This window comes from Oryctolagus cuniculus, chromosome 8 (genome assembly GCF_964237555.1).
Source record: "Oryctolagus cuniculus chromosome 8, mOryCun1.1, whole genome shotgun sequence".
Lineage (NCBI taxonomy): Eukaryota > Metazoa > Chordata > Mammalia > Lagomorpha > Leporidae > Oryctolagus > Oryctolagus cuniculus.
Window position 1 is genome coordinate 25,882,264 of NC_091439.1, and position 20,991 is coordinate 25,903,254.

The 20,991-nt window shown below is 42.6% G+C and overlaps 1 long non-coding RNA gene across 1 annotated transcript; it reads right to left on the reverse strand.

Annotated features, from left to right (window-relative positions):
* Nucleotides 1-3,124: 3,124 nt before the first annotated feature.
* Nucleotides 3,125-18,302, reverse strand: LOC127483219 (uncharacterized). Its single transcript, XR_007909306.2, has 4 exons — nt 18,188-18,302; nt 11,586-11,725; nt 7,669-7,903; nt 3,125-4,353 (listed from the first exon to the last, which is right to left on the reverse strand). It is a non-coding gene; the product is annotated as an uncharacterized lncRNA (long non-coding RNA).
* Between the last annotated feature and the right edge of the window lie 2,689 nt (nt 18,303-20,991).

Sequence of the window (20,991 nt, forward strand, 5' to 3'; positions counted from 1 at the left end):
GAAAATAAATGAAAATTTTGCTTTCTGTTAGACAAAAATGCTGTCAATCAAATCAGAAGCATCAGAGTGTGGTGGTTGAATGCAGAGGCTCTGGACATCCTGATAGCCACTTTCCAGCAATGTGACTTTGGGCAAGTTAATCGGCCTCCCTGTGCTTCTGTGTCCTGGGAAACTGGAGAATAATCTCACCCTTCCAGGGTAAATGGGTGGCTAAAATATATACATCCTTTAGAAACATTACTGACACATGGTCTGCTAAATAAAACTAATTTTATAATATGCCGCGTTTTGTAAGATTCACCTTCTGATGTCTCTTTTGGAACAAAGCTCTCATCCTAGGGTCAGTTACCTCTGAGAACCAATACTTGAACAGGGCAATGAGGAGACGGGGCTGTCCCAGCCTGCTGAGCAGTTCATTGGTTAGCCAGCTGTGCTCCCTGCCATCAGCTCTTTAAAATAATTTCTTTCCCCAACCTCACCTAGTGCTTGGTCTTTTTGTCAAGAGCAATGTTTATGTATAGAGGTGGGTTGGGGCCAGTGCTGTGGTGCAGTGGGTTAACGTCCTAGCCTGAAGCGCCGGCATCCCATGTGGGCGCCGGTTCGAGACCTGGCTGCTCTTCTTCCGATCCAGCTCTCTGCTGTGGCCTGGGAAAGCAGTAGAAGATGGTCCAAGTCTTTGGGCCCTGCACCCACATGGGAGACCCGGAAGAGGCTCCTGGCTCCTGGCTTCAGATTGGCGCAGCTCCAGTCATTGCGGCCAGTTGGGGAGTGAACCAGCAGATGGAAGACCTCTCTCTCTCTCTCTCTCTCTCTCTCTGCCTCTCCTCTCTCTGTGTAACTGACTTTCAAATAAATAAACAAATCTTTTTTTTTTTTTTAAAAGAAGTAGATTAAATTGGAAGGGGTTGGTTGCAGAGGTAGTGATTGGAATACTGGGTCAGAAAGAGGCAAAGAACTTCAGTGTGTATGTGTATATGAGAGAAAGAGAGAGAGAGAGAGAGAGAGAGAGAGAGAGAGAGAGAGATAAAGGATGAGACTAACAGAGAGAGATACAGAGAGAACAGTCATGTAGCAAATATTTTTATTTTTTAAGGATTTTATTTATTTTAGAGTTAGAGTTATTGACAGAGGGAGAGACAGAGAGAAAGGTCTTCCATCTGCTGGTTCACTCCCTAAATGGCTGTAATGGCAGGAGCTGGGCCAATCTGAAGCCAAGAGCCAGGAGCTTCTTTTGAGTTTCCTTGCAGGTACAAGTGCCCAAGCACTTGGGCCATCTTCTACTGCTTTCCCAGGCCACAGCAGAGAGCTGGATCAGAAGAGCAGCTGGGACATGAACCAGTGCCCATATGGAATGCCAGCGCTGCAGGTGGAGGCTTAGCCTACTACACCACAGCGCTGGCCCCGTGTAGCAAATCTTCAATCTGAGTGGGAGAACACGTATGAGAAAGCCAGCAGAGCGGTGAGAGGGAAATTGCAACCCAGAGTGGGATGAGGCAGGAGAAGGGAACAGAGGACAGAAAACCCCAACTCTGGCTCTGGTGCTCTCCTGTGTGCTTTAGAAGCAGTTGGTTCATCATTTCAGCAGCCCGGAGTCCTTTTGTAATGACTTTATGGATTAAAATTTAAAGCCAAATTAGATGTTTATGAAACAGAGCCCATACTGAATTGATAACAAGCTGTCAGGGTTGGCCTCACAGTGCTGCATGGCTGGAGCGCTGTGTCTCCCGGAGTGGTCCTGGTGCCATCCATAGAGGTGACACTTCAGCCACTCTTTCTCCTGGGTTATTCTTCTGAGGACAGCATTTGTGGAGGGAATGGGGGGGCATGAATAGTGCTTTTCTTTATAAATGTTATATGAGTACATGTTGGCTGATCTTCATAGAAACTGTGTTAGAAATGTGTTTGCTTTCTTTGTGTGTGCTTTTGAAAACCTTATTTTTAGGGTTCCTTATGTAAGCACTTCCATTCCAGAGAAAAACCACAGTTTGAGAAGTCCTAAGTCTGACATCTCATAATTAGAGATGATTTTTGGTGTTGTGTGCTTTGAAAGTGAAATGTTTTCAGGGAAGATGAGTTCCCCTGCCCCCTTGCACAGCAACTCCCTTGCTCACCACCTCATTATTTCAGAGAGGGAGAGTGTTTTCTTCCAGTTTTATAGAATAGAATGCTGTGTTTTCTGCTCATATATATACTTCTTAGAACAGAAACTGCTCTTTCAAGTTGTTAATCACTTTAGAGGAAGGAAGACATCAAAGGGAACCCTGCTTGGCCCTTTCTGAAGAGAGCAATACATTTTTCCTGTAATGAAGTCTATTGATAGATTTATTTCTGTGGTCCATGAAGATAATTAGGACTCAATAAATATTAAGTCAATCAGCCAAATACCCTCTCCCTGCCCTACAGGAACTTATGATCTATGGAATCAAGGGAAATAATAGGCGCCTTTATCTTTGTCATATTCTTTTGCCCTCTACACATGGGAAGCAAAGAGCTCAGGAATTCCTGTCCAGGGATCCTGAAGAGGCTTGGCCTGTTATGCACTTCAGTTCATTTACAAGGCAATAACAAGAATCCTTGGGGTTATTACCTGAGCATAATAGCACTTGTGAAATGGCTCCTCGTGAAAAGAGTGAATTCCTAAAAATAACTGAAAACTGTGGCTGGTGGTGACTTCTGCATGTCTCCTAGGATAAGGAGAGGGACGCAAGTACACGGGGATGAGACTTTGCCATCTGTTAATCACAGGGCTTGAAACCACAATTCAATTACATGGGATTCCAGGCTAATATTCCCTTTGTTGGGTGGCTTTTCCATTTCAGAAGGCAGCAGGATCCCGCCGTATAGTCGATGCATGTCTAAAAGCCCGAGTAAGTGGTGTGGTGCACATGGAATATTTTAGTCTCTGGATATTATTTATGTTGAGACAGGAGGAGTCTTGGGGGACTGGGGATGCATTAAATCCCGCACACTTAACTGATGAGCTTTTCCTTCTGAGAGGCTGCGTGTTACTGTCTGGGCTCCAGTGGCCCTGGATAAGCTCTCGGCTTCTTCCTGCCCCGCAGTAACCTGCTCTCCCTGCTTGGGATGCATTAGAAATAAACAAAATGCACTTGTATGAATCAATATTTAGCATTAAGCAGCTCCTGGGCTTAATGTCAGGGTCTCTGAGAGGAGAGGTTATCCTCTGGTTGCACTGGGGTTTGGGTGACAGGAAATTTAAGACTAAATGGGCTACATGTTTAATGCTTGGATGCATTTAGTCCTATGACTTTTACTTGGCTCTCAAGTCTTTACGAAGCTCCCTTGTCAACAGGAGGGAGGCTGATGTCCCCGGATAATGCCTCTCCTTTCTCCCTGCTTGGCCTCTCCTGACTTTTCCCTTCTATTTAGAATGCCCTTCCTTCTACCTGTAGAGGCCTAAACTCAACTTGCATTCTGCAGGAGCCAGTTACCATGCCACCTTGATCTTCCTTGACACCTTCTTTCGCTAATCTTGCATCCTCTTCAAAAGCAAACAAAACAAAACAAAACAAAAAAGTACCTGGAAAGCATCATAGTGTCATGGAAAAATGTTGGAAAAATGGATGAAATAGGTCTGAGTTTATATTCTTGGACTTACAGTTACTAGGTGTGTTTGCCTCTAAGACTGCCTGTTCACAGTTTGCCTTGTTTTTCCTCACTGTAAACAGGGATGATATCAATAGGGTTTTTAGAATAATCAGATGATGTTGCCAAGTACAGGGCCTGGCAGAGACTATTCGATAGATGTGAGTTCATCCATCCTTGCTAGTTCATTCTGCTGACTGTGATTATTAACCTTTGGGGACCACGGGTCTGTTTGAGAATCTGATGGAAACTATGGTTTCTGCTCCCAGAGGAAAAAAAAATACTTGTAAATGTTTGCGTCCCCTTTCAGGAACTCCAACGATCCCTATAGCCAAAACAAAACCCACTCAGAGTGTTTGCATCTCTAGGTTAGCCACCCTCCCCACAACAGCCAATTTGTGCAAAGCACCTGAAAAGGGGCCTGCCGCTTAAGACTGAACAAATACTAGTTAATCTGCTGGTTTCCTAAATTGCAATCAAAACATTCTTTATGCCCTGAGGAAATCTAGCTGCAATTCCCCCTTGTATTTAGTTTTGAGAAGCTGTCATGTACAAGTGACAGAAATACCTCTGAGCAGAGAGTCTGGTTCTTGACTGACATGTCTTCCAGCTGGCCTGCCATACCTTGTTTGAACACATTTGGCCTTTTAAAAAAATCTTCTCTTTCTTGTCGGACTCTACCCTGTAGTCCTGTGTGCTGCTCCCCAGCCAGGCGACATGTTCTGCTGACATCTCTGTCTTTGCTCCCTGTAAGGAATTTATAGCAATTATCCTTTGGTTGGTCCCCGTGTCTATATTTTGGCAGGCCGCCCTGCCTTCCATGTGGTAGCTGCTTTGCAGGCAATGCAGCTGGAGTCTGCCAAAACCTCATGCCACCCCTTGTCAGATGCTCTCTGGGTGCAAGGGTTCCCACTCTTACCCCTCCCCTTGTCATACCCACCCTTAGGCAGGGGAGTGCATAGTTCCCTTTGCATTATGAGTAAAACAACAAGGACGTGCAAGGATGGCGGTGATCCAGTTCATCTGAACAATGTTAGCAGTGAATCTGGATAACTCAGGCTCCTTGGAATGATTTTTGTGGCCTGCACTACCTGGATTGGTTTGTTTGGCTGTGTACAGCAAGTAAATGAACTGGATAATCGCCATGTTTCTATTCTACTCCATGCTGTGTTGCCTGTATCTCTGGAAACAAAAGTTTTCTCCAAGTCAAAGTCACTTCTCAAGAACAATTATGCCCCCTGGGGGCGAATGTCTTTGTCAATGTAACGCCAAGGTATGACTACAAAAATTGGCTGCAAGAGCACCTTTTCTCCATTTGACTTTCCTTAAATATGTTCACCGAAGACCAATGGGGACAACACAAACCTCTGGAAACAAAGGAGCAGAAAGCAACCCCAAATTGCTCCCCGACAACCACTCTCATTGATGTGGCCTATTCCAACTGTCTGGTTCAGGCTTTATTTAGCTATTCTATGGTGGTATTTTAAACGTCTGCATCAGTGAGCCCAAGAATGCCCTTGAGGACTGCTTCTCAAACTGGGATGTGTGGTCACATGGACTAGAGATATCGCTAAGATGCAGATTCTGATTCAGTGGGGTTGGGTGACATGTTGGCTGGTTCCTTCCCTAAATGCCTGCAAGTGCCAGGGCTGGGCCAGGCTGAAGCCAGGAGCCAGGAATTCCATCCAGGTCTCCCACAGGAATGGCAGGAAGCCAAGTACTTGAGCCATCATCTGCTGCCTCCTAGTGCATTAGCAGAAAGCTGGATGACAAGTGGATCCCAGGCACCCTGCTGCAGGCATCCCAAGTGGTGTTTTGACCCTCTGTACAACAGCATCCTCTCCAGATTCTGCATTTCTAACAATCTCTGGTGATACCATCATTTCTGGTTCATGGGCAAATCCCAGAGAAGTGAGATTGTAGCCATCTGTAAGATAACTGTACACAAAGATCAAACCAATTACAACACATGACCTCCCTCAGGCCCTCTACTTGGCCTGCTGTTTGTCATAACCCAACTTTATTTTCCTGCAGTAAATGTGAATGACAAGGTTCTGGTCTTGAGAGAAAAGCAAATAAATTTTAATGAAATCAAAACAGAATCCACCTAAATGCAAGATGTTGCCCACAAAGAAACCTCCTTTCCTGTAAGTCCTCGTTGGCTTCTCACTAGCTATTTAAAGTTCCAAGTAGAAAATTGTTCATCACTCAGAATTTAGAACAGCCTGGAAAAGTGCAAGGAATGTAAATTTTCTGAGTCTTAAGTACTGGGGGCAGCAAAGAGCAAATTTTTGGAGCTTGAATTCAAGATAAAAAAAATCTCTAATCACATCCATTCGTTCTTTTTTCTCATCCTATGAAATGTCATTGTTTGTTTTGTCTCTTAGAAATCACCTGAACTCTTTTCTGGAATGAATTGGGTGTATATTGGCAAATTATAAGTACATAAACATTCATTCTTCAACACTGAGTGCCAATGATGTATAAAAATTGTGGTACCCACTTCACTTCTAAGTTAATAATGCAAACCATTAACCACTGTGGGTTTCCATCTTCACATCTGAATAATGAAGGGCTGAACTGGATGACCCTGAGTGCCCTGATATTGTGTCGTTCTCAGAACTGGGAGAAGCTGGGGGCAATAAACACTCTGCCTGCATGTGGCTTTTTTCTGCCCAACACAAAGCCTTCTCTTTGCTCTTTCTCTTTCGGGGTGAAGCAGAGAAGGCGCACATCTTTTTCTGTGTGTTTTGTGGTCAGAGGGAGATAAGCGAGGAGAAGACCATGTTCCTGTAGAAACTTTGCTCTTTTTTTTTAGTGGAAACATAGTGCTAATAAAGAAAATACTCCATAGAATTCCTACATGTAATAGCAGGAAATGCAAGAAGGGCTAAAGCCTGCCTGCAGGCCTTCCCTTTGACCCTGGAGTGGGTCCAGAGATACCCTGGGTCTCTGGAAGATAGGAGGCGAACCATGGTCCTACAGTCAGCTCTGTAAAGTCCTAATTCCAACTCACTCCTCATTGATTCTGTGTAAATAGTGCTGAGGGTAGGAATCTAAGGTAGGAAGCAAATAAGTAGGGTTTGTAAATCTGAGTAAGCCTAGAGACATGGGAAATGAGGAGTAAAGGAGCAGTAGGAGAAAAGGGGTAGGCAGGGAGGGAGGGTGGGAGGGAGGGAGAGAGAGAGAGAGAGAGAGAGTGAGTAGATGGGGGAAACACAACTAGTCTTTGCTCCCTAGGTCTGGTGGGCAGGAAATGAAGCAGAGCCGCTGAGAGGCTGTGATGGATGGTGCAGGGAGGCCTCTCCCGTCTAGTACCGCATCCGTTCACGTTGGGTTGGCTTTGGAAGTCCCGGTCTGCAAACCACAGGGGCTGGGCTGAGACTGTAAATCAAATAGTTGGGTCTTCACTGCTTTTTGCGTCTGTGAAATGCTTAAGCACCGAGTGAAAAGAGGAATCCTAGTTTTTACTTAGGTCAGCAGAGGAAAAGCCCTGCTATGGCCTTCAGGCAACTGGTTTGTTGTGTCTCCTGTGTGTGTGTTTCTCCCCACCACCCCTTTACTTACAGGAGGACTGGAAGTGAAGTGCTCCTTTCCTGCCGTCTAGTTGGGTTGCTTCTGTAGCAAGAACAGTTAGTGTCATTAATTTCCCTTGTTCTGTGTGGGCTGTGGAACATGAAACTGACTTGATTGATGGCATCGCGACTTCAGAGTGGGAGCCTTTGGTGGCAGGTGGGTGAGTGGGTTGGTGACAGACTTCAGAGAGTTAATGCATTTGTGTTGCTATCAGCTGCACCACCCTTTGGTAGACAGATGGCATTTGGATCAGCAGGAGGGTGAGGGGTTGAAGAAAAAAGTCAAGATAGAGGGAGACAGGGAACAACTAAAGGGAGAAAGTGACTCAGCCCCAGCTACACCATGGCTGTGCCTGGGGGATGGCTCTAGGTGCCCACTTTAAAGTGAAATGCAGGTAGAATGGTGCATTTGTGGAGGATGGAGCAGATGGAAGGAGACTGGAAATCATGCCATGCGGGGAAAGGGTCAGAGACCAAGCCTACTTACAGACAACAGAGGAATTTCTCCTTTCATGTCTTTACTTCCTGACAGGCTGACGTAGGGAAGGATCTAGAATTATTCTGGTGGCTTCCAGGAAAGACTTGGAGCCTCTTTTGGCTCTACTTGAGAGTGAATGGCTTAAACAGAACAGGCCGCTTCCTGTTGTGAAAGGTAATTTCTCTTCATGCCGTGGTTCCAGCCAGTGCTTTAAGGGAGATGCTTCGACTGGGCTGTGTTTGGCCTGGAAGAGCACCAGAGGCCCCGAGAAAGCCGTCAGACAGATTTCACAACATCCTGCACATGTCCTCCCTATCTCTGACATGGACACTTTCTGGCCATACTGAAACTAGATATCCTATCTCAGACAGAATCTAGTTTCCTGTGGAATCGGAGTTATAATAGAATTGGCTTTTTTTTTTAATTTGCTAAGAAATAGGAGGATTAAAAATCCTAGTTTCTGTGTTGTGGTATAGAAGAAAGAACAAAGAAATAAGAATCTAGAGTACAATTCTACCCCAAAGACTTATTTGCTGTGTGATTTTGGACAAAGCACTGTTTTTTTTTAATGAATAAAATAGGGCTAGTGATATTATATTTGCAGAATTGTTAGAAGCATTAAATGAGATGATACATGTATCGTGCCCAGAACAAACAATGGCGCACAGTAGTCATTTGATAAGTGACACAGTAGTCATTCCAGAAATTCAATTACCTTTAGTCTCCAGACAATTAAAAATAATACAGTCAGATCATGAAGCAACCGAGGGGTAACACTGACTTATAAGCATAGATGCCTTCTGTATTAGTTTCTCAAGGCTGTTAACAAATGGCTACACACTCGGTGGCTTACAGCAACAGACATGTATTATGTCCCCCACAGTTCTGGGGGACAGAAGTCTGAAGCCAAAGTGTCAGTGGAACTGCACTGTCCCCTAAAGATCTAGGAGAGAATCTCTCCTTACTTCTTCCAGCTCCCGGTGACTCCAGGCATGCCTTGGCTGTGGCTGTGTAACTCCTCTCTCTGCTTCTGTCTTCATATGGCCTTCTCCATGGTGTCTGTGTCTTTTCCTCTCTGTCTCTTATAAGGATACTAGGTTTAGGGCCTACCTGGCTGATCAGGATTATCTCATTTCCAGATTTTGAATTCCATCAGCAAAGACCCTTATTCTAATAAGATCACATTCACAAGTACACTGGATTAGGATTTGGCCACTTTTTTTTTTTTTTTTTTTTGGATTACCCTTCAACCCAATGTAATGTCTGTGAAGGGAACCTAGTGACACAAACTCTTATCCTGGACATGCCTTCCTAAAGCCTTTTATTGTGTATATGGACTTGCCACAGACTCCTTAGTCTGTCTGAGGGTGGGATGGTAAAACAGAAGGATGGTAGTTAGGGTGGAACAAGATAGAAGCCATTGACCTATTCTTGGTAAGATTTCCCCCATATATTGTCTTTGTGCTTATCTTTGTCTCTTGGTTGAGTGTCCGGTTGCCTTCTCTGTATTTTCTCTCACCTATCCATTTAGGTTGGGTTAGACTTAAAAGATGTCTGGTGGTAGACTTGGATGAGAAAGAGGGTGAGGGTGGAATGGTGGTGTGGTTCTGCTCCACATATTTAGCTACTTGTTCACTTGGATCAAAGCTGGAAATAATAATCTTCTAAATGATGGGTATGATTCCCAGTTGTCCATCTCAAAATGCTACTTTGTGCATGCTGACCCTGGTTTCCCACAGGGACAGAATACAATATACTTTTGAGCTCAGCTGTAAATATAGCTGGAGGTCCCACTTGGAGTCCAAGCTGTGTCCATCACTGAGTTTCACATAAGTTTGGGTAAGAATGCCAAATTGGAGTGGTGGCATAATGGGGGATAGTTTCTCATAAGCATTGAGGAACATCTTTGTGAACTCATTCCAAGGGGAAGAAGGAGATCGTGTGACAAGCCCAAATCTAAAATTTCCAAGGAGGGACAGGATTCTGAATTCTGCATAATATCTTCTTCTCAAATCTGCCTGTGGCCCACTCTCGAGTATTTGGAAGAAAATGAACTGGAAGTTCAAGTTTCGAGAGTGGTTTCATCACCACTCTGTTAGATATTGTAGTACAATCCATGCAGTTTTTATGTTTTCATCAAAGAATGACAGAAAGATACAGCTGTTGCCTCAGCCCCTCAGATGTTCCACTGGCAATGCCCAATTGGATTCCTCATTGTTAGTTGGGAGGTAGCAGCACTCGGGTAGACATGAATTTAGCTAGCAGAAATTACAGCTGTGCTTAATAAGGGTAGCAATGCAGGTAGGGTCAGCAGTTTGTGTTAGAGACAACAATGGTACCCTGTAGATACCACTGGGCAGACCAGAATTCCCCGGGGGGAAATGCCAACATTCACTTAACAAAGATTTTCCAGGAACCCATCCTATGCCAATGACAGGTGACAAAATTGGTGGGCAAAATCCATAGTGGTTTCTACTGTGTGAAACTCCCCAGGGAATGGGGCCTGCTATGGACAAAACCAACAAAACTGGGTCATTTTAAAAAACATGACCTTGTCTTGTTTCACAGTCCAGTGAGATTTGGGGTGCCCTATGTTATATGGTATTCAGGCAAGATCAGGCCTAGATTCTAGCTCAGAGGTTTGCAAATAATTCTTACATACTTGAACACATTTCTTATTTTTATTTTAATTTAAAATTATACATTTTAATGGGAAAATGCTGTACATTCTTTGCATATGACATATTATTTTGAAATATATATAAATTGTGGAGTGACTAAATTGAACCAATTAACATATGCATTACCCCACATACTTATCACTGGTTGTGATGGGAAAAGTTAAAAGTTACTCTGTTTGCGTCTTTCACGAATACAGTGTATGGCTATTAATAGCAGGCAACAGTTGTATGATAGCTCTCTTGAGCTTATCTCTCCTTCAGAATTGAATTTGGTTTCCTTTGACCAATATTCTATAGTTTTTTCATAGTGGGCATTTTTTCATGAACTTTTTGGAAACTCCTTATGCAAGGATTTCAGTATTACTTTGCAGCAAAATAAACTTCTCTTTTAATTCCTTTTTCCATGAACTTCAAAACTTGCCCTTGCATTGATGTCATTTCCTTTGGATATATGCCCAGGAATGAGATTGCTGCATCACACTGTACTTCTCTGTTTAACCTCACTTGTTTCTGAGATAACAGGCCATAGGCTGCTTAGCCTTTGCCTTTCACTTAGGGAACCAGGGAGGAAGGACGGGCCAGGTGGAGGGATGCAGTGGTAGATTATGGATGCCAGTATGGGTGCAGTTCAGGCTAGACTAGGTCTTCTTTTGTGGTTCTTGTTGCCTTAGAACAGTGTTTGTATGTTTGTTTCCCAGCTTCTCCTAGGCTTGGTTCAGATACTGCATCATTTCCTATAGTTCAGCATTTGTCCAATTCCAATAATGGGTAATACACATGTTCTGGGGATCTTGCTAGGAGACAGATTCTGATACAATACGACCTGTGGGGAGGCCTGAGATTCTGCATTTCTCACAAGCTCCCAGGTAGTGCTAAAGTTGCTGATGGACAGAGTACCCTTTGTACAACAAGGTTTCAGTCCCTGAGAATGCTGCCTGCATAACGCCTCTGGAGCCAGTGCTTGTTTGGTGATGACTTTGGAGTTCCACCTCCTTCTCCACTTGATGGGGTTCACAGAGAATCTTTCCTTATTATTTTTTGTTGGGCGCATTATTTTAATAATATCAGTCTTTTTTGCTTCTTTCAAAAATGTCGTCTACCTGCACTCTATAAATACACATTTGGGCTTCTTACATCAACACACTCTTTCCTGACAGTGGTGCTAACAGTACTGTGGTGAAGCCCTAAGTACCAGCCCGTTTTAGGAAAGAAATTCATCTTGTTAGAGGGAGCTGAGCTACTTACAAGGCTGATAGCGTTCTGCAGCTCACTGAATTGATGGAGAGAGGCACCGAGACTCAGACCCACCTATTTTTCATTCTTTGAATGAAGTCTATCTTCTGAATTACATGCACCATGTGAGTCAGGGAGAGCGAGCAATGGTTCTGGAAACAAAAACAGAGTTCTTATCTTTTAATACAGAAGAGAGTGCCTCAGGATATTATTATTTGTGATTTATGGGGTGCATAGCAATATGACCAGTGTCTCACCATAGCAGACAGAGGACTCTACCCCTCTGCCTTTGATGAACTCTTGTAGCTTCCCAGGGGCAATTTTCCAGTGTGGAATAGCTTCTGCATCACAAAATTCTGGCTTAAAATATCATACTGAAGAGGCTTTTGGGAAACTTGCTTTCCATGGCCAATCCTACCACTCACTAACTTATTTTATGAGTTTATCCAAATTCCTTAAATTTTCTTACCTACCACTAAGTTAGGTTAATCACACTCGCTGTTCATATTTGCCTATGAAATATCTTGAGATGTTTATCAGCTAAATGAGTCTCAAATATTTGTGAAAGTTCTGTTTCCTTTATGAAGATATATTGGATTTCACTGACAAGATCAGACTATGTGAATGAATAAAGTCAACTAACCAAACAAATGGAGAGAGTGACTACAGCATCTTCTGTAAGACAGTCAGCAACAGGAAAGGCAAACTTCCCTCCTTCCCTCTATTCTTCCTTTTTTTCCATCTGGATTTTCTAAAACTTTATTTTGAAATAATTTCAGATTTACTGAAAAGTTACAAGAATAGTACTGAGAATTTTCAGTAATGGCCACCCAGATTGCCCAAGTGTTAACATTTGATCACATTCGCTTTTGCTGGGTGTGTATTTGTATATCTACACTCACATCTGTGTATTTTTCTGACTTGAAAGTAGAAGACAATATAGATACTCCTTTTTGTCCAGATAGTTAAGTTTATAGTCCAAGGATAAGGATATTCTTTTCTCTAACCATATTTAGTTACCAAAATTACTAAGTTAAATTGACAGTACTATTGACAGTACTATTGGACTTCATTCAAATTTTTTCAGGTAGGTATCTTAATAATTTTCCTTATAGCGAGAGAGAAAAGGAATTGTCTTTGACCTGGGATCCAGGTGAGGCTCATGTGTGTGATTGTCCAATTCCTTTGTCTCCTTAACCTGGAGCCTCCATGTGGTCTTTCTGTCATAGGGAAGGTAAATTCTTGATCATAGGAGTTTCATGGAAATTTAACGAACAAATGTTACTCTGTTTTAACAAGCAACCACCAGGGGCAGCTAGGAAGTTCCAAGGTTGAATTCTAAAGTTGGTTTGTTGAGGCTGGTGCTGTTGTGTAGCAGGTAAAGCCGCCGCCTACAGTGCCAACATCCCATCTGGGCTCTGGTTCGAGACCCGACTGCTCCACTTTTTTTTTGACAGGCAGAGTGGACAGTGAGAGAGAGAGACAGAGAGAAAGGTCTTCCTTTGCCATTGGTTCACTCTCCAATGGCTGCTGCGGCCGGCGCACTGCGGCCGGCGCACCGTGCTGATCCGATGGCAGGAGCCAGGTACTTATCCTGGTCTCCCATAGGGTGCAGGGCCCAAGCACATGGGCCATCCTCCACTGCACTCCCTGGCCACAGCAGAGCTGCTCCACTTCTGATCCAGCTCTCTGCTATGGCCTGGGAAAGCAGTAGAAGATGGCCCAGGTCCTTGGGCCCCTGAACCCACATGGGAGACCCAGAAGAGGCTCCTGGCTCCTGGCTTTGGATTGGCACAGCTCCGGCCATTGCAGCCATTTGGGGAGTGAACCAGCAGATGGAAGACCTCTCTAACTCTGACTTTCAAATAAATAAATAAATCTTTAAAAAATAAAGTTGGTTTTTCAAAGGTGTAAATAAAAGACAGTTATTATAAAAATTTAAAAATGCAAGCATAAATCAAGTAAAAGTCCTCTCTTCATTCCCACTTTCACCTGAATAAACCCTGTTAAAGATTTTTACAAATGGTTTCAGATCTTTTCCATTATATATATGTATATATATCATTCCTGCATTTTTTACAGAACAAAAATGATACCATAAGTGCATAGTATGACCTAACTCCCCCACCCTCTTTATTTTTAAATTAGTGTGTAATATCTTTCCCTACCAGTTTGTGCAGGTATGTGAGGGTGCACTTTTTTGCATCCTTACTGAGGAAGCCCCAACCTGAGTGCAAAGTGTTCCATTTAGCTTTGATTTACTAAGCATGGAAGTGGCCTTCTGCACTAGGAGAAAAAAACTTAAAAATTAATTCATTAATGTTATTTATTTAGATGAGGGAAAGAAGGGGAAAGAGAGAGAGAGGGACAGAGAGAGAGAGAGAGAAATCTTCCATCTGATGGTTTACTCCCCAAATGTGTGCAATAGCCAGAGCTGGGCCAGGCCAAAGACAGGAGGCAGAACTCAATCCAGGTATCCCAAGTAGGTGGCAGGGATCCAAGTACTTGAGCCATCACATGCTACATCTCAGGGTGTGAATTTGCAGGAAGCTGGAATCAGACGCCGAGCCAGGAGCTGAATTTAGGCACTCTGATATAGGACGCAGGCATCCCAAGCAATGTGCCAACGCCAGTCTGAGAAAGCATTCTTTGTTCCCAGCTAGCTGTTAAAGTACACAAGGAGTGTGTGTGATGCAAGCACCCTCTTTGAGTCCTGACACTTTCTGCTCTTCTCTTTTAGAATGCCCACAGGACCCTCCCCCAGTTCATGGGTCCTTCATGGCAGATCTCATCTGGGTGATTATAACCTGGGGAGGTTAAATTATAACCTGCATAATGCAGCCTTGATGCTGCCCCATTTCAAAGATGACACTTAAATAAGAGAAAAATGTTGAAATGACACTATCAATTCATCAAAAATGTTTCTCTTGCACTGCAACTGGAGTCCATGGTGACATGACTGGTGATTGTATCTGTTTTATACACTCAAACATTTTGTAAAGTTTTTGTGATCCCAAATCTGGGAACCATCCCCATGGGTGACAATTTCTAACTGTTTATTTAGGCTCTTATCTGTATCCCAGATTAGAAGTGCAGCTGTTCTTCTCCAGTCTTAGACACACTTGCCTGATCTTGCAATGACTTTTGGAGGTTTCTTGTGACTGCTTTGCTGAGGTCTTTCAGAAAATCGGTCTTGAAGATTGCTTTAGGCTGGTTTTCCTTTGGTTCTTGACTGGGTTTGCTCTGGGCCTTTCTGACCTTTAACTTTATTCATTCTTTTCTTGCCCTGACCTTGTGGAGCCAGTAAACCCAAGAGGCCAATGAGGCAGCGATGATCCATAGTTATTTATGAGTTTGATGGCTGTGTTAGTGGTTTTCCCATTTTCCTTCTCTCTTGCAGCCTTTAGCCTTGAAAGCACTTTGGGGCAGGGTCTGTTTTCCTGTAACTGCCTTCTTGCACTTGTTGGGCAAAATCGGAGTAGTGATTGAGTCCTCAACACCCTTATGGCACTGCAGAGTAATAACATTTATCACACTTCTTGTTTAAGCCCTTTAGAGAATGACATTTCACAGCGTAATTTTACTTCCCAGATTTTTCCCTTGTGAGTTTTAACTTTCAGGGTAGAATTCTCTCTTATGGCCTCACCTTTTCCCTATTTTGTGTATCTGCAAGAAGTTGCACAAATAAGGCTTCTCTCAGCATAGCAAATGGAATCAGGTCAGACTCCCACGTGCCCTTCACCTCAAGATTCCTGAGTATTTCTTCCTTATTTGTCCTGAGTGGGCCCAAATTGCCTCATCTCTAGCCGCCCTTTCCACTTTGTGAAACAAGCAACTAGCTGCCCCACAGCTCCAAAAATCCCCGGATGACCTGGCTTTGGCTCTTTTTATTATCCCCCTAAGAAATGTGTCAGTAATTGAAATCTAGAGTAGCAGAGTTTTGTGATCTTGTCACTTAGCATTTTACTTATGTTTGGTTTATTTGTATTGTGCCCTTAAGCCCTGGAGCGGTCAAAGTCTGCCTAAGGGACCGAAAAGACTGAAACTAAGAATATCGTCATCAACTCAAAGACGAGAAGTTGAACAGGGGCCTTAGCACTCACGCTTCCTTGGGAGTCAGAAGCAGGGGAGGGAGAAGAATGCTGGGATACTTCAGAAGGCGAGAGACGAGACATTCATGCTGAGAATCATCTTGCAGGCTGCATTTCATTTATTTATGGGGACCTGGTGTCCGGTTATTTATTTTTTTTCCTGCTACAGTAATTTATCAGTGAGTTCATCCTGACTTAGTCGTGGGCAGAGGGCCCCACTGCTAGTTCCCTTTTATTTCATACATTTGTTTTATCTTAACTTGTAAAGCTTCAGTGTTGCTACTTCCTTTACCATCCATCTGTGTTTACGAAAGAGCTGGTCTTGATGTATGGCACAGCCCTCCTTTCCCCCACCTCGTTGTCCTCTCTCCACAGATTGCATTCTTCAGTATTGACATTTCCATCATTTGATTTATCCCAACAGGTTCCCCAGTGCCAACTAGATCATCATTTCCTCTCTGGTCGCATCACTTCAAGACTGTCCTGGTTATTTCCCTGGGCTCCTTATATTTGTGGATCAGCACCTGAGAGATTTCTGATGATTTGTCTCCTCTTTCAGTTGTCTGTTTGCTTAGAATGAATTCACAAGAGGTGATTTGGGAGGCTTAAGGATATCTGGAGTTGTGTGAAATGTGAGCTTTGTTCTGCCTGGTAGGGAGTGCTGGAATGTCCTATCTCAAGCCTTGTCACAGAAGGCCATCTCTGGAATTGCTTCAAACAGAAGGACCTGCCCATGAGCATTCTGCCAGCCTTTGTGAATCAAATGCCACCCTCCAGATTTCTCTGAGAGCTTCGAGAAGGGGAGAGCTGGATTATAAGCATTGAAAGTAGATTATTACCGTTTCAAAAAGGGAACACAGCTGTAAGAAATTCACATTCACTTTGGTTAGGAGAGAGTTGAATACTCCTTTTCTTGTGCCTTTTTTTTTTTTTTTTTACTAATACTATATTTGTGCGATCTGACCACACATCCATACATAGACACAAGCAGGTATATAGTAGACACAGAGAAGAAAAATCCCATTCCTGAATTCTAATGATGTTGGCATTAAAATACTGAATGCTACATTATCACGAGAACTTCAGCAGTCCTACTTTGCATCAGTGGCATTTATTTTTCATGTCAAGCAAGAGAGAAAACTGCAGAAATTTTTTCTCCCCAGTTCCTTTAGCTTTCTTTAACCAGTTCCTTTGATTGGGAAATGTTCTGTGACTTATATATGATATGTTGGGGACTGGCTATATTACAAAAAGTAGCCTTCTTGACTTGTCCTTAAGTTGACTGTGATCTAGTTTCTTATCCATTATTTAAAATTCCTATGCCATGAAGGACACTTGTAATTCTCCATTCTGCAGCTCCACTCTGCTAGGTATATGGGGCTGAAGCCTTTCAACCCTCTCTAAGCTGGAGGTTATGAAATTGATACCGGCTCACCTTTGGTGGTGGGCAAGGAATGACCATCAAGAAGCTGTCACCTACTCCCCTCATTGCTGAGGCACAGTGAAGTTAAGGACACTGTGGTGTCTTGTCATTATCCCCATACCCCAACCATAAATAAGAGATCAGTGCGTCTCCACCATGGTTTAGGAGAATATGATGCCTGGATTCATGCCAATGGTTAGGTCCCTAAATCACAGACTGATGCTATTAATAGGGTCAAGGCTTGATCCAGGTATGGTGTTTCTGAGGCGGGCTTAGTGGGAGATCCTGGGATCATCGGGGATGTGCCCTGGGATGGTAGTTCTTGTGGAAGGCTTGGCTTGAGAGCCTGCAAGTTTGGCCCAGCGGCTATCTCTGCTTCCCAGCTCACTGTGTAATCTACCCACTGCACACACTCTGCCACTGCCATTCTCTGGCTTCAAACAGCTTCAACCAATGCAGTCTGTCTGATGTTGGACTATGAATCTTCAAACCAAAATAAACCTCCTTCCTTCATAAGTAGCTTGTTCTTAGATATCTCACTATTAGCAACAAAAACTAATATGCTTTCCCCGTCCTAAAATCAAGCTTAAAATGGGCTTCTGCTGCAGCTGGAAGGATTTGGGCAGCTATGAGGGAGAATTTCCTGACTCTGAGGATGTCAAATTGCTTGCATGGTTGTATAATCATACTCTCAGCACAACTTAAAGTTTTTTTTTGATTTCTTTCAGACACTTCAGGGCAGAGGAAAGAACACTTTGGTGTCTCAGGGCCAACTGAGTTCCCTGGCAAGGAAGACCACAAACAGGTAATATCTCTTTGTAACTTCTGATAATGATACATGTATTTCTGTCTATCTTTAAAGTCCTATTTATTAAAAATATTCTCGGAATTCTATGAAAGGCAATCAAGCATATAGGTAGGATGACAAGTAACAAATAGCAAAGCAGTGACCAGATATGTCAAGATAAAAAGCCATGAGAAACAAACCAAAGAATGTTTATTTAAAATTAGAGGTAAATAATAGAAAGTAACATTGATTACCTTTTTTTGGAAATGGAACAAAAATTACAAAAAATAAGGAAGCAGAATTAAAATCTCACCTTTGAATGAGAATCACCATGGTTTATCTCTTTGAGGGCATAGTAGTAAATAATGTTATTATTAATACTTTTCAAGATAGTAGAAGATGAAGCCACTAGAGAAGTATGAACTGAGTATCCAAAAGGTCTAAATTACTTACCCGACACCACAGTTGGAATGTATGCCTGTTGGAATTAGCAACAAGTGGAATGTAATAAAAGAAACATTGTCACTGATCTCCAACATTCCTATAATTTTTATAGATTGAATCCCTACCAATTTAACTTATGGAGTATAAAAAAGAATTTAATTATCCTATTATAATAGTATGTGCTCTCAGAAATTAAGAGTATGCTGCAGGCGTTGACTAAAAATGGATAGACTAATGGCTTTTAGCAAGAATGAAAGGAGATTGAAAACAAAACAGGAGTTGAACTGTGGCTTCTCAAAGCAGCTTCTTGCAGATTTTTTTTTTTTAAGCTGGGAGGGGAGGACTGATTTACCATTTATATAAGGGGCATAATTTATCTGTGCTGATTAAAATGATCAAGTATGCAGCGGCAGCTCTTTATATTCCAGGTAAATGCTTCCTTTGTGCTTTTCAGACAAGAATTTCTGACATGACATAGGAAAAGCTGAAGGAGTCAGTCTTTAGGGTGTGTTTTCATCCAGGAGGTGGCTTGAAATGGATTAATGGCAAATCACAATAAATTATTTATCAGATAATAAGTGTGATAATTGTTCTTATTTATCATCAGTATAACTTGCCTTGTTCTCCTGTCATGCTTTCAATCAAACCCTCCCCAAAGATTTGCTGGTTAAGATATACAGCCAAGAGGTCATTGCAACAATTTTTCCTCATAATGGCACACTGATTATCTCCTAATTGAAAAATGTAAACTAAGGGCTTTGTAAGTAATGCGAGTGACCCTTGCATTTCTAACACAACGAGGAGAGTCACTCTGCACCTCATTCATCCTGCTATAGGGAACAGTACAATTTTCAGTAATTTTGATGGTCTCCTGAATTAATTGGAAATAAGTTTTTTGTTTTCCATGGAGAAGAAAAAAAACCTATGTGCCCAATTTTGCTGAAAAAGTAGAGATGTAAAATACCATTCACTACCTACTGTCCTGCTGGCAGCTAATCTATTGAAGCTTAATTGTAATTATCCACCAGGTATAGGCCTGGAGAGGAATACTGATTACCACTATATGCATTTCTGTGGGAAAGACTCTGTATTGAGTCTGTTGCAAAATTTCAAGTAAATTTATTTCTACCAGCAGCTGTAATGGATCATTGGTCATGGACTATTTCAGGACTTGTTGCAATGGGAGAAAATAATCCCAACTTGTGTGTGCAAAATTCCTTAAAAGATTGTCAATCTTTCTAAAGTAGCCTGATATACATGAAAGTACCCAAACTGTAGTGTGAGAGGCACCTGTGGTTACCCAGAAATGCGTTCTATGCCACACAACATGTGTTGCCCAAATGTCCTTCATGGAAACAGTGGTTACTACAAGAAAGGATTCTTCATATTTCTCTGTGTCTCCTTCCCTATTCCTCCTTTACCATTCCTTTCTATTCACCTGACCTGTTTTTGGGGTGCCCCAAGTTCATACCTCCAATAGAACCCTCTCCTAGTACCCCATTTCCCATAGATGTGCATGCTGTCACTAAGCTCACAGTCTCCCATGTGGGCCATAAACCACTCCTTGGCACCTCAACCTGCCCTGTTTCTTGCAGGTCAGTCTGCTTCTCCTGTGTGAGTTGGGGATCATTCACACATCTGGTTTGCATCATCCTCTTTCCAAAGCAGCTCAACACTCTTCATAGCTTTGTTTTATAGAGCTCCTGGGGCATACTCTCCTAGACCCACTTGCTCTGTTCTTGCTGCCTTGATTCCAGAGCCCCTTGGCTCTTAGCATGTTTTCATATATCTCTATAGCTCTCTTCATGCTGTTTGTGTTGTTTTTCTTCTTCCCAATCTTGCCTTCAATCTTGGGCACTATTCACTTCCCTCCTTTCTAGTGTTCCACAGATGGGAGCTAGATTCAATTCTACTTCCTCAACTCAATGTAAAAGCCTTGACCTTTCTGCTTCACCCAGAGTAGATGTTAGACAACTTCAGTGCCAACCTTCAAAGCAGAGGCCACTTTCTGACTTGCAATAGCGTTGATAGTTGTTATCTCTGCAATTGTATGCATTCATTGAGAAGTTGGCCTGCTCTTTCTGTGAAATAGAAGAGTTCAATAAACTGGGTGGTGGTCATATATTCTCAGAGTCCCATATTGATATTTCCTCAAAAGCTCTTTTGGTTTTGGTGTTGACTGAGATCTAGTGACTCTAGCTCTCTTTACAAAGCAAGAAATCCCTTTGGTTATCAATGTTTTGAACCCCCAAATTAGGACATGTGGATGAAAAATAGAGTAGAATATTTCAAGTCTTAAAAAATCTAGAATGTTGTATTAGTTATCCATTGTGTAACAAATTACCCCCAAATACAGTTATCTAAACAACAAGTTTTAGATCTAAAACAAGCATGTATTGTCTCACACCATTTTTGTTGGTAGCACTACCTTGGGGTCTTTTCTAAACTTGTAGTCAAGATGTTGGCTGGGGCTGAGTTATCTGAAGACATGACTGGTTCCTCCAAGAAGACAAAGTGATATGGTAGAGGGCAGAAGGGCTCTCTCTGTTCATCGCCACATAGACCTCTTCATAGCACTGCCTGAGTGTTTTTACAATGTGGAAGCTGGCTCTTCCCAGAGCAATTGATCCAAAATAGCAAGGTAAAAGCTGGAACGTCTTTTATAGTCTAGCC